This window comes from Rissa tridactyla, chromosome 1, assembly GCF_028500815.1.
Source record: "Rissa tridactyla isolate bRisTri1 chromosome 1, bRisTri1.patW.cur.20221130, whole genome shotgun sequence".
NCBI classification, from domain to species: Eukaryota; Metazoa; Chordata; class Aves; order Charadriiformes; family Laridae; genus Rissa; species Rissa tridactyla.
The window spans coordinates 71401509-71424143 of NC_071466.1; the positions used below are offsets into that span (position 1 = coordinate 71401509).

The 22635-nt window shown below is 39.0% G+C and overlaps 1 long non-coding RNA gene across 1 annotated transcript in view; it reads right to left on the reverse strand.

Moving 5' to 3' along the window:
- Window positions 1–22151, reverse strand: part of LOC128917144 (uncharacterized) — a 37459-nt gene extending 15308 nt beyond the window's left edge. Inside the window, exon 1 of the long non-coding RNA XR_008469182.1 lies at window positions 22012–22151. This is a non-coding gene — a long non-coding RNA (uncharacterized LOC128917144). The remainder of the gene's footprint in view (window positions 1–22011) is intronic.
- Between the last annotated feature and the right edge of the window lie 484 nt (window positions 22152–22635).

The window sequence follows — 22635 nt, forward strand, 5'->3', positions numbered from 1 at the left end:
GGAAGGATGGGTCTGTCACCAGCCCCTTGAAGACATTACATGCTAATGAGGTAGAAACAAAGACATGCTTAATTTTCCACTAATAGTAGGTACATTAATGTTTTTACTAGCAGTTTATGCATATCTGATCTCAGTGTTTTGATGGTACTTTCTCACCATGTTCATCCCAGACTCAGCCACATTCTGCCACATCCAGAAGAAAGAAAATAGCACTTAGTTGCCAGGAATAGGGAATGGTCTAAATGCTGTAGCTCAGTAACCATGAGCTACATATCAATGAATTTTAGGAAACTCCAAGTGAACAGTCTACATAAAATTGTGGCAGCAATATCTCTGGCTGTTATTGAATAGAGAATCAATTCCCACAGAATCATTCACCATAAAGAATGCTACAACACAAATCTTATAAAATTATTCTTAAAATTTAATTCAGCTAGGGCACATCTGCATATAAACTTCTGTGAAAGTGATTAAATGGGTACTTATCCATATTCTCCCTATGTTGTTGGATATCTGTGTCTTTTGCCAATTATTTTGCCATAGAAGCCTTTTCTATTGATTTTTCTTAAATTATTTCTTTACTATAATCAGTTATCTTTACTGCATTATAGGGCCCAAAGAGTGACTTGAACCAAATTAGTGACATAAATACTAAAATAAAAGCCTATACCATTAATTTGGGACACTGTGGCATGTAGAAAATTAACCCAAAAGAAAACGTATTGCTGCTCATGTGCAGTTGCTATAGGACTGATACTACTGATCCAGAGTAGACCTCCAAGTGATTGAATCATCTGCTCTTCAAAACTGCAAGTTTACCAGAAGTCGATTGCTTCTCTTGTAGGCTCTCCTCATCTCTGTATGAGTGAAGAGAGAAAAGAAGGTATAGCTGGGTATGTTATTAGGGGTAATGTTCAAACAAGAAAGTAATGTACAAATATTACTTTAAATCCCATCCCATCAAGAAACTGCTGAGACCTCTAATTCTCGTGATGACACCTCTGGGAGCTGTAGGGCATCTTGAAAACATTGCTGCATGTCACAGTAAGTCTCTAACAGCATGTGAATGAAAGCGTCTCATTGCAAGAATATCACAAGAAATAATCCAAGTAGTTGATCGTTTCCATTTCCATTTAACAAACAATTTGTTACCCAGATACAATTGTTGCTGTGGAGATTCCATAAGCTTAAATTTGGGATGATACAGTAATTTTAGAGATGCATTTCGAACATCAGCCAAGGGAACTCACTGGAATACTGAGACATAAATATATCTGCATGGAAATCAGGGGAAATAGGGAATTAGTCTTAACTGGCGCTGTATTTAAAAACACAAAACAAAAATTGTAAAACTTTATATAAATATAGACACTTTTACCCAGGATGCAGGAGACTAATCAAGTTTCTTGTGATGAAAATTTTCTTTTTATTATCATTATTGTCTATTATTTGCATTGTGATATGCCTTCAGGCCCTGAACTAGAAGCCAGGTTCCATTATAATGGATATTGCGCATGTAATGAAAAGACAGCCTCCCCCACCAAAGCGTTCTTGAGCTAAATTTATGTCTGTGTTGCAGTCAGAACACAGAAGTGACTGCAAGTCGCATGGAGATACTGGAGTCAGTTTTAAGTAAGGCCGCTTGGTAACCTAGCCCCAGGAAGACAGGCTCAGTGAGGGCTAATTATCCTTCTTCCTCGGCAGATTTTGCAAAGGTGGCAGGGAAAAAAGCAAAAAGTGAATATGGAGGGGAAGAAAAAAGACGAAAGAGCAGGGAAAGTTTGTAATGTCATCAGATTTTGCATGCAAACAAATAGCTCAGCATCACATAAGGGGTAGAGGGAAGGGAAGGTTAGAGGTAAATGTAGAGTTTGGAGTTACACCCAGTTTAATGGCAAAATCCCTGCTGGAGGGTAGCTGTGCAAATTAGCCTGCCATCTTCACCGTGCACAGGATGCTTCTGGTGGAGGAACACGCAGCTAGCATCCCTCGATGCCACCGGGGATTAATTGAGCATAATGTCTTCTGGAAAGTAACAGCATTTTCTTGGAAGGCAACAAGGGAAAACTGATAGTTTTGCTGTGTAACTGAGTTTCATAATGAAATGTTGCCAGACGGTGAATCCTTTTTGCCTCATTACCCTTAAACTTTTATTAAAAAAAAGCTTTTTAATTGTATTACTTAATTGTTTAATTTGGGGATCTTACTGCACAATTCCATACCAGATCTATGTTTGGCCTCTCCTAGATGAGACTTAGAAGTCAGGAGTATGAAAGTTAAGGTTAAATGGACTATTTTCCCGCCTTTCTGCAAACACCTTGTGACACAGTCTAATTATATTGCCCATTACCGTTTCTCTGTTTTGACATTTTGTGGATCCTCAAATAAAGCACTTAACCTGTGACACTGAAGTGTCATAAGTCCAAAGCCATGACATTATGTTGTTCTGTAGTTCTCTTCAAGATCCAAACATCAGAGGATGCTTGAATAAAACTTAGGAAATTTTTAAGGCAGAGAGCTGCAATCTTAAATAGTCTTAGGAAAAAGTTTGTGGCTAAATGGTTAAAAAAAGGAATTTTCAACTCAGCGTGAATGGTAACTCATTTTCAAATGCTTATGAATGACTTATGTGACAATGGGTAATTTTAAAGTTATGTACACATAGACAGTATTTTTTAAAATTAAGTTGTTGGCCTTTTGTATTCGACTGCTAGAATAAGAAGTTTGAACAAGTTTTAATTGTACTTGACTTTTTTTTAATGGGGGAAAGTACCCACTCAAACTGTTATTTGAATCTATGCTGATTGAAAAATTGGAATCGCCACATCTGGAAATGAGATGAAGTGTGGAGAATTCAGCCCTGTTTCAAAAGATGAAGAGTATCTTCAAGTATGTGCCCTTGTTGCCAAAAAGGCCAATGGCATCCTGGGCTGCATAGGGAAGAGTGCGGCCAGGAGGTTGAAGGAGGTCATTCTCCCCCTCTACTCTGCACTGGTGAGGCCACAACTGGAATACTGCGTCCAGTTTTGGGCTCCCCAGTTCAAGAGGGACAGGGAACTGCTGGACTGGGTCCAGCGTAGGGCAACTAAGATGATTGAGGGACTGGAGCATCTCCCTTATGAGGAAAGGCTGAGAGAGCTGGGACTCTTTAGCCTGGAGAAGAGAAGGTTGAGGGGAGACCTTATTATGGCATACAAGTATCTAAAGGGTGGGCTGAAGGAGGATGGTGCCAGACTCTTTTCATTGGTTCCCAGCGACAGGACGAGGGGCAACGGGCACAAGTTAGAACACAGGAAGTTCTGTTCAAATACACGGAAAAACTTCTTTACAGTGAGGGTGACAGAGCACTGGAACAGGCTGCCCAGGGAGGTTGTGGGGTCCCCTTCTCTGGAGTTTTTCAAGACCCGCCTGGATGCAGTCCTGAGTGATGTGCTCTAGGCAATCCTGCTTTAGCAGGGGAGTTGGACTAGATGATCTCTAGAGGTCCCTTCCAACTCTGAAGATTCTGTGATTCTGTGATTCTGTGATCTTAAAATCATGAGTTATGAAGAAAAGGGATCTGCATATTTACAGCAACTGTTCTGTAATGTCAGTACTTTCTGTTCTACTAGATTTCCTTGTGATTTCCTTGTGTTGTGAAGCTTTTGACTTAGGGACCTCTGACTAAATTACCTTTCACAGGACTGGACACTCCCAAGCTGTAACACACTTCACAAGGAAAATACACGTGGGTAACAAGAAGAAAACTGATAGCACAACAGGCTCCGAGCTTTTCAGGCCCTCCAGGAAAATTCTGTGTAAACACATCAAGTGAAACCTTGGTGCCACTGACACAGATGAAAACCCTCTTGTTGGATTTCATGAGTCTAGAAGTTCATATGGGAATACCACAGTGTATGCAGGTGACTATGAAATGACAACCTTGTTGTTCTACGTGAGGTTCAGCTGTCTGTTCTGTATCTCTTTCAATACTGATACCACTACTGACTTTAAAATCCATTCATTTAGCAATTGTTCTCAAGCTACTTCTGTAATTCACCCCAAAGTAGGAAAATTGCCTGGCTCAAGTCCTTCTGGTATCACTTGGTGAAGCGAAGGGGACAGGAGAGAGAGAAACAAAGAAAATGCAGTTTTGATAAGAAAGGAAACTCACTATTAATCTCTATATCCATTTCTTCTTTTATATCCAAGTAAAATCTGAAAATTTTCTTTGTATTCACTGGAACCCCTCTCAAAGGTCTTTTACAATTAATATAGTTTTGTATAGGTTAGCTTAACCAGTCCTAGTTACTAGCATGGTACTTATGCCCTGGTTTTCCACTAACTGCTACCGCCTTTCATTAAATACGCAAAGATTTAACCTTTCTACATCAATTGAAATATTTCTGTAGTTGTACTATGAGACTGTAGAAGTCAATCAGACCTAAAACAGTAGGCTTCCTCAAAGAAATTTCTTTCTTTTTTTTGGTAAATTAATAACGGGTTGAGGGGCATATCTTTCTGATATAAGAGATATTTACCCATATATAGCACAGGAGTTGAATAATGAGGAACTTCTCAAGCCTGTTTACTGTACAGTTTCTGAGTGGCTTACAACAAGTAATTAAACCATTGGCCTTACAACAGTCTTTCATATGAAGTGTCCTCAGTGAACAAAATTACACATTTATTTTTTAGTGTTTCTCAGATGCATTAATTCTCTCCTATCAATCTTGCTCAGTATTAGCATTATTGTAATTCCTAGTATTCCCAGTCATGGACACCACTGTGATAGATGGAGTAGAAAATACAGAACAAAATACAGAAAGTCATTCTGCAAAAGCTTAAAAGCAATACAGAAATTCACTCTCCATGAGCTTGAAAGCTAGGCATAAGATAGGCGACAACAGTCAAAGGGGCAGATAATTGAGGGCATAACAGAAACAGGCAACACTGGTCAGTATGGTAGGTAGCGTGCATAAGGGGCTAAAGAGTAACTATGAATTGCTGTATATGTACCAACTGACTGCTCAGGGTAAACAAATATGGTTTCAGTAATAACTGATATTCAAATAGAAAATAAATAGCAAGCATATCAGCATTATGAGGCTCTGATTCCATAAAGGGTTCAGGTGATCCCATGACGGACAGCTTAGCTTTGTGCAGACAGCCGCCCTGATGGACACCGGCACCCTCACTGAACCTAATGGAAATTACCTGGAATCTGTCCAGGCATCCTCAATGCTGGCCTGTGCGAGTGAAATGTTGGTGGGGTTTTTTTGTTTTGGATTCTTTTTTTCATTTTCTGTTACTAGAGCTGCTCAATGGAATTATAGCCTGTTGTACTCACACGCTTTCCTGTTATTTATGTGTAATACCAACTCCACTCCACTACTTACTACACATGCTTCCTTTGACACCAGTCTTTCTACACCTAGGGCTCTTAAAAACTTCCCTCTAGTAAGCTCATATCTTCCAAGCCTTGATGATTCGGACAAAGAGTCTATTATGACTCTTCTCTCTCTTGTGTTGGGTGGACTTGCTATTCTATATGAAGTCATACCTAAACTACAGGGCTTTTTCACAGGGGTTGGATGTTGAACAGAGCATTCCATAAATTATGCAGTGCCTCTTTTTAGAAACTTGAAGAGGAAGGCTCTGTGCAACATTTATAAGGGAACCTTGTATCATAGAAAACCTGCATTGTATGAGATTTCAGGCAACTGTGAGATTTGTGAACATCTCTGAGAAGTTTGCGCCTCAGCATGCAGGGTTCAGGCAAACTTTCAGCAGTGTGTAGGAAGGTTCCCCGTTGCCCAGCAAGTTTGTAGGAAACCTCAGTCCCGAGAGGATCTCTCTCAAGCAAAACGCAAATACGTTTCTCTCTACTTCTTGGCCATCCCTGGTGGAGAGAGGGTTTCAAACATATCTATCAAGACGTTTTCTTGCAGTAGGATAGAAATGGAATTCCTGAGGTGTGTCCACGCTGTCGAACTTCTGGCACTGGACAATTAATGGAGGGAGACAGTGTCACTTCAGGGGTGATCTGAAGCAGTAGCCATTAACAACACAAACAGCTTAAGGAGACAAATCTCCTGAATAAGTATGTGGCTAAATTTGGATAGTCTTAATACCTCATACTGTATGTTTCAGATTTCCCCATGCAAATAGTGATAAATAAAGTCCTGCCCCCTGTTCCTCATGGAGGTGACATGAAATGTTAAAATACTAGGTGGGGGATGGTAGACAATGGGAGGGAGCTGTGAGTTAATTAACTGGCATGTCTATGAGAGCTGTGCGTGAAGGCCACCTCCAGGACTGGCAACTCAGTGTGCACAGCACTGCACAAACACATAGGAAGAAATAGCCATCAGCCCAAAGAATCTGCCATCCAAATAGACAAGAAAGATGACAAGAACAGAGAAACATAGAAGGGTATGTTATTTCTGGGATTTGCTTTCATTGTCTAATCCCATAGTCAGTAAATTCCGAGGAAAAAAACCAAACAACCTTTTCATTCAGCCAGAACCCGCAGCAGATAGATACCTTTCAGTGCGACCTTACAAAATTTTTCCAACATCCATCAGGCAGCAGGCTCTTTTAATGAGAGGATGTTGACTACCTCATCTACGTTCCCAGACTACATAGTTTTCAGTTAGCCTGGCAGAAATAGTAATTCTGACATCAGGGCTACCACTGATTACCATTTCACAGGTAGCAAAGAAGCCTAAATTGCCAATAATAGTTGTAAAAGAGTTAGTGAATGAAGAGTAGAAGGCAGGCAGAGAGACACAGTGAGGAATTATACAAACTATAAATTGCCTAATTTTATCATTTTACATATTCCTTTTCTGCTAAAAGTGGAATATTATACAAAACAGGCCAAAATGAGATATCCAAATTGACTTAATCTGTGGTAAAATAGTAGGTGCACAAGACCTAATAGTACAGTGATCAAAATAAAACATCTTAAAAGAAAAAATATGAATTAAAAGGCTTTTAGCTTTTGAGAAAGGGAATCCCATTGTATAATTAGATCATGAACTAAGGCCTTTCACCGCTGCAAATTCATACTGTGCACTATTTAAGTGCCACCTCTTGATTCTCCTACTGCAGCTTCTAATAGCAAACCCTGTTCTGCTTTTCTTTGTGCAAACCCAATCACATCACATCAAATTATACAACTAATTAACACAAACTCCTTAAAAAATTGCATATTATTTTGGCAAGCCAAATTAACGTCAGTCCCCTGAAACCATGTTTAGTAATTCCCACTGACTGTAGTAACGCCTACTACTGAGAGAAGGGCTAATCAACTACAGGCTCTCCTGCTGATGAGCTGAACCAAGTTACCAGATGTTTCTGCCTTCCTAGGCTAATGAAAATGTCATGCATGTTTTTCTCTCCACCTAGATGAAGAACTAATTCCACCATGGCCGTGGTCTAGGTAGCTCTCCGGTGCTGTGTCCGACAAGGTCCCGCTAGTTAATCCTGAGCAGGCAGGTACAGCCTTGCTAAAGGTGCTCTGGTATGAGCCAGGTAACCCAGGCCGCCGAGGCAGCCTGCTGCTGGGGCTTCCTCACGCAGGTGATGGAGAGCAAGGGGACAGCTGATGAACGTCACTGTGGCAAAAAATATTTCCATCATATGGTACTGTATATAAAAGCTGGGCAAAGTATGGGTTTTTTGTGTATTGGTAAGAGGTCCCATCGGCATTAAATTACTTAATGAGATGTCTATTGCAATTAAAAGAGGCATAACATTTATATTAACATTTTAAAGCTTGCTTATTTCAGGAGTGTCAGTTTACATGAGTCTAAATAGGCAATAATGAACATGATGAAGTATTCCATATTAAAACTGAGTACTGTGTAACTGTCTAGTAAAATCTTAATATTAAACCATACTGTATAACTTACAGGGCAGTATAAAAGCTTCACATTTAGATTTATCCCATCTTGATTCTCAAATAATGGACTCGCGATTAAATATGAATACAAATGAAAAAAATGCATTTGCATGTAATCTTACAAAATACATTTACGCGATACATTTATTTAAAAAGCTTACAGTATACTTTGATGGATGATACAGTCATTTTCAGAAACAGTAAGCCATAATTTAGAGATACTGTGTAATTATTTAACAGCAATATTTTCTAAGTTCAGCTGACTTGTACCTCTCATGCTAGATGCTAGTGCTAGATTAAAAAACAGTGTATCGGTAGGCCCTACTATCCCAGATGCTTACCTGGTGCAGAAAGAGATATGTGGTACATTTAAAATAAGGAAGGGAATTAGGTCTATTCATATGGCCTTGGTTTGAGAAATGTAGTGAATGTGTTAATCTCAGACACCACCCCCAGCAGCAAAGTATATTCTTTATTTTGTTTTTCAATAAATCTGCAGTAGTATATATAGACTGTAAGCAGAAGTTAGGCTTTTTATATTTTAAATTTCCTTAACATGCTCATTAACATCTGTTCTGAAACTCCCACCACCACAGCAAGGAGGCATCAATTAACATCAGTTTGGAAGTGACAGATATTCAGTCAAGGAGGAATAAAACTCTACCGCAATTTTTGCCAGCAAAATCTCATCATGTGTGCAAAGATGCAGTCTACTGGTAGCACCAGTTTGATATTTGAGGGGATGGATCACTGAAAGAATGAGGTTTGCCTCTCATGAAAGGAGACATGCGTGAGCCCTTAATTCTAAATTCAAAGATAAGGCTACTGAACTGAGAGTGACCTGGCTCTGGTCCCAGAAAGTTGTGTTTCACTGGATTTAGTTTCTACAGCACAAAAACCTTGCAGTGTGAGAGGCAGTCTTTCAGACAGTTAGACTCACTTGCCAGTGAGAGAAATCCTGGAATATTGAAACTTACACAGGACAGTGCGGGTTGCTAGAGCAGACCATGGACTACCTGACACCCGGTCATCCTGTATCACTTAATGTGCAAGCTAGTAGTTACTAGAACAGTGGAGGTTTCTGTCTGGATTTCAGGACTTGCTGCAAGAACAATGGGCTTGAAAAATCCTGCTATTTGATCATCGAAAAGGTACGGTGTTGTGCAAAGATCCATGTCCAAGAAGTGAGAGAACAGCCTTGGGCCACCTTGGCAACTGTACAGTTCTTTCAGCAGCTTCCTTTGCTTTCACATGCTATGACTTTACAAACTAGAGTATCATTGAGAAATTAGTGGGAAATTAAGAGTGAAAAATAGTTTAGGCACTGTTAGTATATTTGCCTTCCTTGACAAACAAGAAATAAATTCTTAAAAAGCAAAGAGAGGGAGAGAGAGAGGAGTGAAACTAAACAAAAAGCAGGCTTTTTGGAAGACAAATGAATGTTTCAGTTGGAAACTAATTAGAGGTTTTCGAAGTATGGAAATTTTCAGTGAAAATGTTTCCCTTTCAAAAAGGAAATTGCTGGTCTTCTTTTAGTGAGGAAAAAGTTACTTTTATAAAGTATTTTCTATTGATCTTATCAACATCTCTGTGATGGAATGACAAGAATCGAACAAACATTGCTGAACTGTGAAGAACTTTGGCTTAGGCCCAATAATTTTGGGGCCAAGAGCAGCTGTCATGAAGAGTGAGGGACTTGTGTAGGAGAGTAGTTATTCCAGTGGTAAAGGCAACTTTTCAATATAAAAGAAATAATCAAAGCAAAAGAAAAAAATACATGTATATATACAGAGAGAGAGTGAGAAAGAGGAACAGTCTAATATTATCAGACAGTTTTGGAAACGTGGGAAATTAAATATGTATTTGGAAGGGGTATAATTGAATATTCCTCATTGTCTAGTGGATTCCACAAAATGAAGGAGATTTTGTTTCCTTACAAAAGCATTTCCCTGTGCACTGGTTTGTGCCAAAAAGAAAGAGAGAAAAATCACTTCGAGCAGTTCAAATTAAAAGCAATAATCCTGGACAAAAGACTGCCCTGAAAATCACAGGGTGACACTAACATAACTTCTGCCCATGCACTTTTTAGTCAGGAAAGGGTCATTGGAACCTCATGTATCCCGGTCTGCAGTTCCTGATTTTCAGTTTCTGTAAGGTTAGAGAAGGAATAACAAAATTTGGTCCTAAGCACATCCACGAGAATCAGGTTAACTCTGGCACGGCTGTGTTCTGAATAAAACCTTCAATTGTATGTAACAGTCATGCGATCTTGTTCCCACAGGGCTTTTGGGTAAAGTCTGGAGAAAAAACGTGGGGGTAATCCCTCACGCTGCAGAACTGGGAATGAAATCAGACTTCTGCGCTATAGGTGTTCGCTCACTTGTTGCTAGCTTCTCTCTGTCCAACTTGCTAGCATTCACCAGTTTCATAAACTTTTCTGGGAGGCTATTTGCCTGGGCAGTAAAAATAGCTAAAGGCCTATTCACATAAAAAATAATATAGAGGCAGGACAACAGCTGAGAAAAACAGTTCTTGGAGAATGACAAAAATGATCTAGGATATCTGTTACTCCCTGAAAAGTCTCACAAGTTTATCCATCGTGCTGAAAGTCTTCTAGCATGAAGGAATCCTGCGGCATTCAGGATCACAGGAATGTTAAGTTGTATCACACTGGAAGTCCATTTGGTCCACTGTCCTGTGAACTGTGATCAAAGCCACACACTTCAAAGGAAGGTGCAATGAAGTATGAACAAGACACTTACGGAAATATCCAGCTTTTGATTCTTCTTTCTTATTCCAGACAACCAGTGAATGGCTTATGCTTTGTAGCTAGAGAATTTCTGCCTCTTCTAGCTTTTAATTTTTTTTTTTTAGTATCATTGTGTACCTTCTTTTCATATACAAAAATCTTTCCATTTAGTTTCAATAAAATTGAGATAAAATGTAATCCTATTGCATGAATTTCTCCCCATTTTATCAATATTGTGCGATTAACTTTCCATATTCATATTCACCTATCTTGGTGGATAAAATACACTTTTTGGCAGTCCAGTAGCCTTTGAAAGACTTAGGAGAACAAGTTATAACAATCTGTTCAAAGAATTTCGTCCCCTTTGCTCTTTGCAATGCAAAAGCTTCAAAGGTCAGTTCAGAGAGACTTTGCACACTCCAGAGGTGTTCACTATTTAAACTCACGGATACACTTGTTACGCAGGCAAATTTTAGCATATAAGCGGCTTTTAAGATATATTTGCCGTGTACATATGTTTATTCCTTAATATTTGAGCAAGATGATGAAGACTCTGCTGGAGAAGGTAGTTGCTGGGAAGGGATCATCAGTCCCCTGAGAGAGCCAGGAAGTATTTTGACAGACTTGAACTGACACAGTAGGGTAACTCCTTCCCTTTCTTCAGCTATTCCAAGGATAATAAGCTGTGTTGGATTTCTTCAAGGAGGAAGAAAAATCTTTCTGCTTTGGCCACACAAGCTCCACTAAACTTTTTGGAGGAAAATGTTTCTTCCTTCTGTGCTCGCACTGCAGCTGAGGATAAAAAAAGAAATAACGCTTCCCTGACAAAGCCTTCAGACCATCCTTCTGGAGAGTTCTTATTTGATTGCAAGAGTATGAGAAAGTCTAAGTATTAAACACATCTGAATTTAAAAATTGTTTTCAATTTTGTGGATGGCATTGACAGACATACAGTGTTTTTCTTACATGGGGGTAAGACCAAATGGTGTCGTGACTTGTACGCTACTAGAACGTTGAGTTTTTTGAGCAGGCTGAGATAGGGTTTGTTAGGGGTTTGCAAATTTTTAAAAAGGAGAAGTCTGTAATCTGACAGTGATTACTGATTTCTTTGTGACCTATGATTGGGACTTGCAAAAGAGCTATATTCACTCCTTTGAGTTTAGCAGATGTATCAAGTATGAACAAGGGCACAAATCAAAAGCCATGGAATAAGTTAGATTTTGGACTGGGGAGTATACCATAAAAATAATAACAAAGGGAATTGAAAAGGCACTGAAAGAAAAGACTATGATCCAGTTTAGGTCCACACATGGTAATGCATTATTGAGCAGTTATTTCTCCCAGTTAATCATTAAATGCACTCCTATGCTCTTAAAAACTAATGTGAGGAACAGTTCTTGGACAGAGAATCAAAATACACACAATGGATATTTGAGTAAGAAGCATGCAAACCAACAAAATCACAGCCCTCTGTTCTGTATAGCTCTATATTCCTTTACAACTAGGTTGTTTCATTACTAATTCCAGAGCATTAGTATGTATTGTGTTACTCTGTACAGCTTGTTGTACAGAAACAATTCAATAAATGAAAAGTCTGAATCCTAAGTATTATTATTATTTTTGTTCAGATTTGCTTTGTGGTGCAAGATTCTTTTGATTGCTTCAGACCTACAACAATCCCCTGTTGTTTATCATAAATAACAAGTTGTTTTATTTCTCCAGGCTTGCAAGTTTCATTTTCTTCTGTTGCTATAATTTCTATTCATTTTTAACATGAACACATTTTCCTACAGAAGTGGTCTTCTATCTAACTGTACCTTGTGATTTGTTGGCTGTGAAAAGCATTCTAGTTGATGAGAAAAGGGTGAAAATCATTCCACCCCCTCACCAGAGTGAACTGAATTTTCTAAGGATATATTTTTGCCCCTTTGTGAAAGGGGATAGGTAATGCCCTCATTTCTGATTGCCCACTTGCTAGACGTCTTTCTATAGTGACTTCGGAAGCGAATTACTGGTGGTGCGATTAACTTGTATTTCCCACAGAATTCTTATTGTATCAACTTGATCCAGCACTGCCACAAAGGAATATTGTCTTTGTACAAGAAGTGCTGTTTGAAGCAGCGTAGTTGGTGTTGATTTGCCCAGGATCACCGGTTTTGCAAAATCTTTGAAAACTGTACAGTCTTTCTTTTGAACTGATCTTTTCTATTATGGGTGAGTAGAGGGAATTATGGCTTCCATGACAATAACTTATCTCATATTTATATCTGTCTTTCTTCCCTTGTGAGAGCTTTGCATATTTTCCATGCTGAAAGGTTGAATAACAGGGCCGTCTGACACTAACACTCTAATTTTTAACTGTGGTCTTTTAGCCATTTTTTTTCCCAATCAGAGCCCTTTACAGCCCATAGTTAGGGATTCACTGGTTTTATGAAAACAGATAGGCTTGATCATGCTGGTCATCTGTCCACTCTGCCACTCTGCACTAACACAAGAGAGTACACGTGATTTACTTCAATGAACTCCTACTCCCACAGTTTCCCAGTGTCCCCTCCCTGCAGTCTTTGACAAAGATGTAATCAGTCATTTTGGTCTTCATTCAACTGTGAAAAAAAAAAAAAAAGTGCTAAGAGAGACTATAAGATGACCAGAGTTTGTCTTGCTGTCTATCAAACTGGTAAATCTGCATAACCAATTTACACAGGTTTTCTAACTGTACGTGAAAATGAGGTACAGCTAATAGCATGCCTCTGATAAAAGTCTATTGACATTTTAACTGCTGAAGACCCATTTTAAACCTGCAGAATCTAAATCTGCTGAGGGCAGGGGAGCTGAAGTGTTACATCTGCCGTTTCTTGTGATCGGGAATCCTTTTTCCACAATTGCAGGGGCAGCCGCACCTGACAGGCGAGGGTTTCCCACTGACGTGGCGAATCCATCAAATACCTGAGTGCTTCCTACTGAAGGCACACAGTTTCTTCAGGAGTTCAAAGGAAGCACTCAGCATTTCACATGTCATAGCAAACACTTCCACTGCATCCCCAGATCACCTTTGCGCAACTTATACTCCTGTACTTCTTTTATTTTTTGGAACGTCTGCCTTCTTTTGCTGTTTTTCCTTACAAGGCAAATATGTTTTAGTCTCCACCACATTATGAACATGCAAGGAAGCAAGCAAGGAAACACTACAGGTCTTCTTGCATACTCAACAAACACCATTTCCTTGAGCATGTCCCTTTGAAATACTTATAATGGCTCGGATTCCTCTTCTTCCAATTATTTCTTCAGCACTTCCTGATCCATCAGTCTTCACTGCCATGCCTCTCAACAAAATCCGTCAGGCATCCTTCCTGCTTCCAGAACAGAATTTATTCATGTCTAACTTCACATGCCCACTTTCTTTTATTTAGTTTTCTATGCTTTTTCTCCTTTGAGCTGCTTTAACACTCTAATACCTCTTCATTATATGCTCTCTTAGATCCCCCAATGCTCCCTCCATCTTATGTGTAAAGATCCCCTGATTTTTTTCCTGATTCCCTTCTCTCTTTTTCAACCCTTTTTTTTTTTCACCTTTGGATAATTTTGTCTGCAAATATAAATGTAGCTAGCAGTTCTGTTTTGGGCCATATAGATGCCTGTTTTTGCCAAATTTGCATTCTGTCCAAGCAAACCCCTCACCTTTACTGGCTAATGTATCCTTGTGGATGTCCAGCCATGAGCTCGAGTTCAGCAGAGCCAAAGCAAAACAGCCAAATGTCCCTTAACCTTTTTTCCCGTCTGTTACTGCACATGTAATGCTTATTTCTCTTGGTGACTCACACCTATTCCTGATCTCTCACATCCAGGCCATGTCTGAATGTTGCTGACTCTGCAACGCATGTCTAAGATGCATCCTTCTCTCACTTACCTACCACTCACCTTAACTTTTATCTGGAGAACTGCATTTTTTTTTCCTTTCCAGCACTGACAGCTGCTCTTGTTTCCCACTTATGTCTGTTGAAAAGACAACATCAATCACAGTTTTCCAGACTCATGGGACATTGCCTCAAGTCCTTCTACTGGATTTCCTTTCCCCACCACACTGAAAATTATGTTTCTCATCTTCTTGACTTAGCTTATCAATACTGCATGGTGTTGTTCTTGTAAAAGTCTCTGGTAGACATCCACCATCTACTGGTTAAAGTTCAGATGGGATCTCAATGATGTCCTCCTCCTTTGCGAGATTACCCTGACCAACAATTCTGAAAGTCACCTCACTATCTTCTTTCAAAACTTCAAATCTCTCCGTCTCTCAGTGACTGCTTGGGACCTAAGGAGAGCTTTGTTTTCCTTATGGAGATGTCTTCATCTGAACTACTTTTCTGTTATCTTCAGTGGAAAATAATACATGTTTATGGTGTAACTCATCTGACTTATTTCAGGTGTTTACTGCAAGGCAAGATGAGTTTCACTTTACAAGTGATTATTCTTTCATATTGACTGCTGGGGATCACAGAAAAGCCAGCTCAGATGCAGATGATTTTGCAGCTATTCCAAGAAGCCTACCTAGTTATCCAATGACGAGTAGATATAAACTATATCTATAGTCTATATATATCTATAGACTTAAACACTTAAATTTAGGTGCCCATGGTGTAGGTGTCTACATGTCATGTAGGAGTCTAAGTTATCATCATATCAATGGAGATCTAGTTAGTAGAGTTGATGGAGTGTGGAGAGCAATTCAGCTGAGCATATGTCTGCACCAGAATGAGCAGAATTACTCTCTAGTCTGTTCTAAATGGATCTTCACAGACTACAAGAGGGGCTTGGACATCTAGCCCATATGTCAACATCTGTATGTAGACTTAGATGTCTTTACCTTATACTGAACCCCACCCTGAACCCATCTGAACTAAATACAAATCCTTCCCCAAGACTCTGATATGTTTATGTTTGGATAACTCTAACCATCTAACTGGTAGCTTAATTTGCCTAAACTTTGTTTCGTGTTGCTGGCAAATGAAGCTACCACTGTTACCTCAGCTTACTGTAATACTGGATCAGCAGACTCAGTTAACGGAACTGCATCTACTCAGTCATCAGTTATTCCTTTGATCTTGATGACTTGGGACTATTTGCTGTATAAAAACCTTAAATATATGATCTTTAATGCATACAGAGTACTTTTTACCTACTCATGAGGGCAAAGGCAACACTATTTGGGAACACTGCAAACAGATGTTATCAACTTGAGTTTGAAGCTGACTTTCTCTGTGAGAAGGCAAAAATGGTCATTAAACTGAATGGTGTACCACTTTTATGCCTTGTGTGAAGTTAAAGAAACAAACTTTCCTCTAAGAAAAGCATATTAAATTGTAATGCTAGTTAATCCAACTTCCCCTGCTGCACACAAAAGAACAGCTATTGCCACCCACGCTTCAACAGAATATTTTATAAAGAACGTCCTCTCTTAAAACAAGGGACATTTTTATCCTTTTTTTCTTGATTCCCCTGCTTACATCTGGCATGACCTCTCATAATTTCCAGGATGTAGACCTAGCTGTCTAACGACATCAAAAAAAGAACCATTTAGAGAGAAATATATCAAATTCAAGTATCTCTTCCTCTGGACAAACCAAATCTTTAAATCAACTTGTGAAGGAGTTGCAACGTCTTTCCTCCATCATATGCAATAAGATCATGGCCTCATATTAAATTATTTTTCCCAAACAAGCACAATACCCAGTCACGAGCTTGAAAACTGCAGTGCTTGAATTACGCATTCCTTTCCTAAACTTTTTCCCTTTCCCAGCTTCTTTAAGTAGGCCATATTTTTTCTCCAGTCCTGCTAGATTTCAGGGGTCACCACTGATATTCTTTTGGTGAAAAAAGGATTTTTTTTTTGCCTCTGGGCCTCTCTGCTTCAGTGTTTGGAGGAGGAGCTTTTAGGTCAGAAAACTTATCTTGTCTAAACCAGAAAGCTGCCACTTGGCAATGTAATCCCTGCACCTGCATTGGTGGTGGTGGGAAGGAGTTGGCTATGGAGCAGGGTGTACTGTGTGCTCAGCAGTCAGTCCCCACTTTATCTGCACTAATACTGTTGTTCTGGAGAGGCAAAAGGGAAGGGGTTCGAAAAGTTATCACAATACTTTTACAATGGGTCTTTTGTAACCCAAAAAAGTAGTATGTGCAAACCAGAGGATAGCGGGGATACTGTACGCTTTACTACAGCTGGTGATACTTCCAATGCCTCAAAGAGTTTTGCTGGCTTTAGCAGCAGTCCAGGACCATGTAATTCCTCAGAAATGTGAGGTTAAGAATAGACAAATAGAAAAATAGGGTGATGGGTTACAAATAGAGTATGCTTGGCGCTTGATTTTAGCTGACATTATACATCCTTGCCCTTTTACTACATATTGCTCACGAGGCCTGGATAATGTTTCAGCTGTATATTGTAGATGTTGCACAAAATTTCTGCCGTGTGGACACACGCACACACTCCCCCCCTGTCCCCACCCCATGCGCACAGATGCATACAAAGGTAATGCCCTCGTTGTTCATATATTACAACAACCCATACATGGAAATCTGCAGAGCAGAAAAAACGTGTCCATATTGGTGGATAGTTAAGGCTAGCTTAGCTTGGATATTTAGGGTGTATGCTGAGCTATGGGATATCATACATGATCTGCTTTGCTTTGGGTTTGTTCTAGCTCCTATAACATGGCAAAATTAATACTAAATTAGGTGATGCATGTTCACAGGAAGAGGAAGTTGTATAGGCATTTTGCAAAAACACGTATATATATATGTTCTATATTGTAAAATGTCACTTAATCTATTCCATCACTTGAAGCAGTTTTCTTCACAAATCTTGAGAAATTCCTCCTCCTAAGATAAAAATATAACTGGTTTGAATTGCACTTTTCTAAAGAAGAAAATAGGTAAAAAACATCCCCTTGCAAGGGTGTGCGTGTATGTGTGTGTGTGCATGCATCCGTGTGTTTGTTAATATTTTTAAAAGAACTTTATTTTTATGCCTCCTTTATCTCAGCAGAGTGTCCGGCGTGTGATCAAAACATTGTCATATGCACATAAGACATGGGGAAAACGCATCCTACTGGCCTGCATTTCCTCATCTGTTACAGATATAAGATCATTAGCTCCACAACATTTCAAATTTCTCAAAACCTGAAAACCAGAGAGCGAGAACCGTGCACAGGAGAAAATCTCTTTTCATCACACTGGGATTATTTTTCTATCCCAGGTGCTCGAGCCTGGGCTTTCTCTTAGTCTAATTGATAACTGGCGGGCTCCTCCCCTTAACCCACTGACTTTTGTACGTTCCCTTCCCGGGCGACTACTGTTTCACTGTTCTACCTCATTCACTTATGGTTGACCTGGAGTTCCTGGGTTAAGCTTCCCCACTGGTATTCAACCTTGGACCTTATTATTGTTCTACTTGTCTGACCTCCGATACACTAAATTCTAACAAGGTGATCTGAAAAAAATCACTCATTTTTTCTGTGTGGTTTCATGGCTCGTCTTTTTACCGCTCTCGGCTGATGTTCTTTTCTCCACTTCAGACCACCAAGTGCTCTGCTTTAGTTTGTCAATTTATAGTGCTGTCATGGTTTCAAATGCTGCGACCATTGTGTAGAATATACTCTCCTGACCTCTGAAGCAACTTTCTGTATTTCAATTGTTAACTCATTAGGGTTTGGAAGAACAGCTGAAAAGAGAATGGTCTTTTTCCCACAATTGCTTCCAATGAGCTGCTTGAAGAGTCATCACAATCCAGGATTAAGAGAAATCAAGAGGATGCTGCTAAAAATTAGCTCCAGTTATTTTCCATTCTTGTCTAAAGGCAACAAACAAAACCCCTCAATCCCAAACGATACTGATGCTCTTCTTCATCAGTTTGCTACTAAGATGCAAGAGAGTGGCACATTAATAAAGCTACTAATGAAAAGATAAACTTCTGATTTGGGTAATTCAAATTGTTTGCCAAAGTATGGCAAAATATAGACAAAACATGTTCTTTAACATCATTTCTATATTCCACTACTTTTACTATCCACAAGCAATCCTTTGTTTGCACTAGTCCTTTGTCTTTGGATCCTAGGCCCTGAACTGACTTCTTCCAAGTTTCTCTAAGAAATCCTGTTTCAACTCTTCCTCTTTCAAAATGCTTTTAGAGGAGAGAGGAAGAGGAATAAAGAAGTGAATGGAAAGTACCACCAAATTTCATCCTGAAGTCAGCTAGACAACAAGAGCGCGGTCATAACCATGGCTCTTAACAAAAAAAAAAATAAATCTCCTTGCCTTCCTTCTTTTCCATTTAAGTGGAGAAATCATCTTGCTCACTGAGCAAATAGAGAAGTGCTTCTGCCATTTAGGGACAGATTTACAGCATTACCAAAAAGTTCATAATTTTCACAGTCTGAATTTTCAGATTAATGCACAACATCTTATTTCTGAGTTTTCTCTCTGTAGCAAAGACTGAGCCACCAGTTTCTGAATGGTAAAAATAGCCAATGGTTTTGCCATTTTAAATAATTTAGCATGGTTTAGAACTTAACAGTTCTAAACATGTAACATCTAGTTACGTGTGCACAATTTCTTTTAAACAAAATTTTTTGGATGATTTTTCTACCTTTTCTCCAGCATCACAGGTGTTTAGCTCTACCACAAATTTTGATATCAACAGAAAAAATTAACTTTTTGGTCCTCATGGCAACTATGTTGAGACTTTAACAGAATATTTCATTTTGAGAGACTAATTGGTACAGCGTTCTTCCAGGTAGCACCAATCGTGGCTGCACAGTTTTCTGATAACATGAAATACTTGAATGCATCCAGAGAATCGTAATAACAACAGCTTGCACTCTTGTGGGTTTCATCATCAAGGGTTTCAGAGTACTTTGCAAACGCTAGTTTAAACTTCACAGTTTCCCAGAGGACAAGGCTGACTTGGGTGTATCTATACTGATTTAAATCAGCATGATATGGGAATAACTTTTTTCCTCTAGATCCTATAATACCGTTTTTACAGATGGGTAAATTGAGGTATTGGCTAGCAAGTGTCTTATTCAAAGCCACAGGCTGTGTCAGTACAAGAAATGCAATCAGTATCTGAATCTTGAGCCCTGTGAATCACTTGCTAATTCTTTCATCATGCTTGATGATTTGGAATTTAACGGTTTTGTTCAGTATAAGTCCACTTGCTTCAAAAGACTCTCTTTTCAACTGTGTATATAAACAATATTAGCATAAGGTTTAAATAATTAAGAAACCAGAAGTTAATGACTATTTTAATAGAGTTAAAATGATGGTATAAAGCGGAAGGAATATAATCATTGTGGAGTTGATACTGCCTAAAAACAATGGATGCATTTGATTGCCTATGTCAAACACCATTAGACTTTTTACTTTAATAAAACAATAAAGCCAATACTATACAGCAGCTTAAATCAATTTCCCCAGAATGATATTACTGCTGCTGTCTCTTCCAAAGTTGTAGAATATTTCTTTTCTGAAGAGGTAAGGAGCTCTCAAATCTTATTGTTCCATTTAAAAATATATATATTTGCATGGATGATAAAATAGTATCAGAAAGTAATTTGTGTTAGTGTTTGTACAAGTAATTGCAAAAAAAAATAGGCTGGCTGATTGTGTTGCTGTGCTTCTGCATCATTGTTTTTAACAGATGGTTTACTATTACGACTGTCTTTACTTCAACTAGACTTTATAACCTTGGAAGATTTTTTGTTTGTTTGTTTGTTTTGCTTGGAGTTGTAGCGCACCATTTGTATTTTAAAAGTTTATGTGGGTTCCTTTGTCAGTGCTTTGAATCTCAGTTAAATTCTGGTCTCTTACGGTGCTGGGATAGTAAATCTGTGCTTGATCTGGACCCAAACGTATTTTGATTGTAAATAGAAAGTCTTCTTTTATGAGGATGTTCACTTCACAGCTTGAGCAGTGTAATTTTTATACAGGTCTCAGCAATCAATAAAAAAGCCACAGGAGGAATGATTTATCTTGTTGGTTACAGAGACTGTCACCGAGAGAAATTGTAAAAGATCAATTTACACAACCTGGTGTGAGAACGTTATTGATATAACACGGCTGATCAGTTTCTGGTAGTCTATGGGCAGACGAGGAGGAGAGAGCCCTGCCCTCAAATAGGGCCACTCACCAAGATCTTAATAGACTCGCTGGTCCATAAAATGGACACGAAGCCAATGAAGGGCGAGATTCTGCACGCTCATGGTACACTGACTGGCCTGCAGGAAAATGGATTGGCTCAGCTCCGATTAGTTAGTTAAGCAGTGTCATGCATCCTCCTCCTTTTTTTTTTTTCTTTCCCCCTCCCCCCACACTGTGAGAACTGTTCACTTGGAGACTCACTGCCTTAATTACAAAGGGCCCTTTTAACTACAGGTCACAGGAGTTGGCTCACTTGACAGGAAATAAGGAAACAAGCTACCTTCCTGGAAAAAAAAAAAAAAAAGAAAATCAAACTTCCACTCCTCAAATTAGTTAAATGAAGCTTATCAGCACTTGTTAGTTGATCCTTTGACAGTCTGTTAATTGCAGCTGGTACATTAAGTTATGTTATAACCAGCAGGACATATGATTAAAAAATAAATAAATCTACGGATATGCCACATGGCATGTGTTGGTGGAGAAAACAAAGTAAGAACAATGTTGATCTTTGCTGTAAATATCACAGCTCAAAAGACATTTATAGGATATTTCCTTTCTTATTCTGTAGAATTAAATTGTATTCTAACTGAAGGGGTTTCTTCGGATCAGAAAAGAGCTTCTCTGCAAAATGAGATTAGAAAGGTTCTCATTGGGTCTTCTTAATAAAAACCAACATTGGCTACTCTGTAAATATAAGCAGTTTGTACCTATGGATGATACACATACAGCTTTTAGCATGCTTTTCCTGACATACTCTCCATTATATTTTTTTATTTACAGACAATAATTTCTCACTGTTATTACCAGACAGAAAGAAAAGAACACTAGCAGCATTAAGAAACCCTGTGGCAGTCGTTTCTCCTTTGTAAGAAGTGACTCTACCGTATAACTGCTAGCAAAATAAAGGACCCAAAGGCACATCAAGGGGAAAAAACTGTTTTCATGTGTTTAACCTGTTAATTATAGTAATCTACACTACAGTGTAAGTATTGTAACCTGGAATGGGAAATGTGTGTTTGAAAGAATGAGCTGACTAAGACAAAAATGATTAAATCCACACTTCGAATGGACGATTTTCATATGTAATTTGAGTTACACATTCTTAAGTTGTTTCATTTTCACATTTCCATACTCATCGGCATGTATCAAAGTGAAAGACTAGCTGAAATGAATGTTTTCTTACCTTCATCTTCTGGAGTATTTTAAATACTTCTCAAAGACTGAAAGACATGTTCTTCTGGACCCACAACGTGTATTTTAAGAGGTGTTTCATGCTTAATAGGAAGTCAAATTTTGAAATCTCATGCATCCTGCTTCTTTTTTATCTATGGAAGAACACATATAAATGCAATGTTACTTTCATACTCCGGAATATTTAAAGTCCCTATTAATTGTCATTGTCTTTCCACATGATCGATCAGGCAACAGGCCTCTCACTGTGGCCATGATACATGTCCTGAGCACAGACAAATGTGTCACACACCCTGCCTCCAGTTTCTTCAGGTCTAAAAGTCAAATTCTTTGTTCTGAAAATGGATGGGGTGCAGGTGCCGTTCCTCTCCCTATGCCTTCCTGTGCTCAGAACAGAAAAGAAATAAAGGCTATGGAAATATTACACCTGACCAGCGCAAAGAAATGGAGCTCGTGAGTCCCAAGGAAAGGGGTGGGTGGGGGAGGAGAATGGAGGTGGCCAGATGGTGATGATGGCAGCTAGAAGGAGCCAGGGCTAGGGGAGAGAGAAGGGCAGGAGGGAGCTTGCTCTTAGTATGTTCTCCACATGCTGAAATGACTTGCTATTACTCTACTC